Genomic DNA, 2,835 nt, shown 5'->3' with positions numbered 1-2,835 from the left:
TCAAAATAAAAAGAGGAATTTATTTCCTTCTTTTAAGAGAAAAAGATAAATTTTGCATGGAAATACTCAAACATGTTAGGCTTTGATCCTATTCTCATAATGCATCATTTATCTATTACACCAGGAGTTGAAATAGTCAAACAAAAAATTTGGAAAATGCATCCTCATGTTGCATTACTTATTAAAGTTGAACTGGAAAAGCTTCTAAGAGCTAGTTTCATCTACTCTATTGATTATGTTGAATGGATTACCAAAATTGTTCTAGTCTCGAAACATGACAAATCCATTAGAGTTTGTACAAATTTCCATGATCTAAATTTAGCATGTCCAAAAGATGATTTTCCACTCCCCAACATTGAAATGATGGTGGATATGATAGTGGGATATGAAATTTACTCACTCATGGATGGATTTTCTTGGTATAATCAAATTAAAATTGCACTAGAAGCTAAGGACAAAACTACTTTCACTTGTGCATGGGGAACCTTCTATTTGAATGTAATGTCATTTGGTCTGAAAAATGCTGGTGCCATGTATCAAAGGGTAGTTACTAAAATCTTCCATGATATGATGCATAAGAAGATGGAAGACTATGTCAATGATACTTTAGTTAAGAGCACAAAATGTAACACTCACCTTCAATATTTGGGACCCATTCTAGATCATATGGAGAAATTCAATTCGAGACTCAACCCTAAGAAATGTGCATTTGGTATAATGTCTAGGAAAATCCTTGGTTACATTGTCTCTATGAAAGGAATCGAGGTCAATCTAGAGAAAGTTCAAGCAATCATGGATATGCCTCCACCCCATAATATCAGTCAGGTGAGGGGCTTACAAGGAAGACTTCAACCATTCATAGATTCATCTCATAGCTGGTGGATAGGTCACAACCTTTCAGTAAGACTCTGCATAAAGGTGTGAAATATAACTGGAGCATAGATTTGATTAGAGTCTAACATAGATAAAACAATACCTTGCTAATCCACTGATCTTGATGCCTCCTATCTATAGTTTGTCTCTCATTTTATACATCTTAGAAATAGAGTCATCTCTTGGTATCTTGCTAGCTCAAGAAGACAATGGTAACAAGGAATGAGCTATCTACTATCTTAGTCACACACTGATTTCTTATGAATTGAATTATAGTATCATTGAGAAGGCTTACTTGGTAGTCATCTTTGCTTTCCAAAAATTGAGACACTACATGCTCGTTCATACTACACAACTAGTTGCTAAGATAGATCCATTGTAATACTTAGTAAGGAAACCCTAACAGGAAGGTTAGCTAAGTGGGTTATGATACTAAGTAAATTTGATATTCCATATGTTGAAAGGAAGGCTATTAAAGGACAAGAAATTGCTAATCAATTAGCAGAAGCACCAATGCAGAGTCTTCTTTCATTGTACATTAATTTTCTTGATGAATCAATTTTAATGCTAACGTGCCAAACTTGGGTGGTGTTCTTTGATGGCTCCTTCACACAACAGGGATCCAGTGTTGGGCTCTTGTTCATAACACCACAAAGGTATTCATTTCCTAAGGCATACAAGATTTTATTTCCTTGTACAAATAATATTGTAGAATATGAAGCCCTAATTAATGGTATGAAGATTACAGTTGAATGGAGAGTGGATGAATTAAATATCGTTGGTGATTTAAAACTCATAATCAACTAGGTAAATGATGTGTATTAGACGATGGGAATTTGATAGCTTATGAATGCATGGTGGATGACCTAAAGAAATTCTTTGCTCATATCACTTTTCAAAAAATTCCTTGGGCAGACACCAAAGTGGCTGATGCAATGGCTACTCATGCTTCCATGTTACAAATTCCAGAGAGTGATCTTTGACATTAGTTCTTAGTGGAAATGTTACTCTACCCTACCTATAATTCCCCTAAATCTCAAATTATCTATTCTATTGTAGGACATGACTCATCTCACTACCAGCATATATACTCTTACCTATGTGATCAAACAATTTTGGACAATCTAACCTAGAATAAAAAAATGTCACCTTATTGGCAATGCTTCATGATATGTTATTATTGATGATGACTAGTTTAGGAGAGGTCTCCATGAAACACTCCTTAGGTTTCTAGAACCTAATGAGTCCAAATGTACACTAATCGATGTACAAGAGGGCATTTGTAGATCTCACTCTAACAACTTGACACTAGCTCATAAACTTATTAGAGCTAGTTACTATTGGCTGAATATGGAGCAAGAAGTAATCAAATATGCCAAGTCCTACAAACAATTCCAACTCCATGGTAATCTAATTCACACTCTAGCTAGGGAGTTAATTCCATCTATCACATTGTGGCCATTCCAACAATGGGCCTTTGATCTTTTTGGTCAGATTCACACATTCTCTTCGAATGGACACAAGTTCATCATTATAGCTACAGACTACTTCACTAAATGGGTAGAGGCAGTCCCTCTCTCTATAGAAAATGGAAAAACTATAGCTTTTTCTATTATGAATTGCATCATCTACAAGTATGGTTTACCTTACTCTATCATTAATGATAATGGAGGATAGTTTACAAAAAATGGATCTCAAGGAATTGTGTAAGAAGTTTAGAATCACGCAACATTGGTCTTCTATTTATTAACCCAAGGTAATGGTCAGGTGGAGGCATCCAACAAGGAAATCCTTAAGATCTTGCATCACACAGTTAACAAATCTAGAAGGGACTAGTACCTCCAGATTAATCCAACTTTATGGGCTTATAGAACTAGTATCAAAACTCCAATGGGTGCAATGCCCTTTGCTTTGGTATATGAAGCGGATTTCGTGCTTCCAATTCAGGTTGAGATTCCTACT

Source organism: Cupressus sempervirens, chromosome 3, assembly GCF_028749045.1.
Source record: "Cupressus sempervirens isolate cs-2001-9-10 chromosome 3, ASM2874904v1, whole genome shotgun sequence".
NCBI lineage: Eukaryota > Viridiplantae > Streptophyta > Pinopsida > Cupressales > Cupressaceae > Cupressus > Cupressus sempervirens.
The sequence above is the reverse complement of the archived record's forward strand: the minus strand, read 5'-3'. Positions refer to the sequence as shown.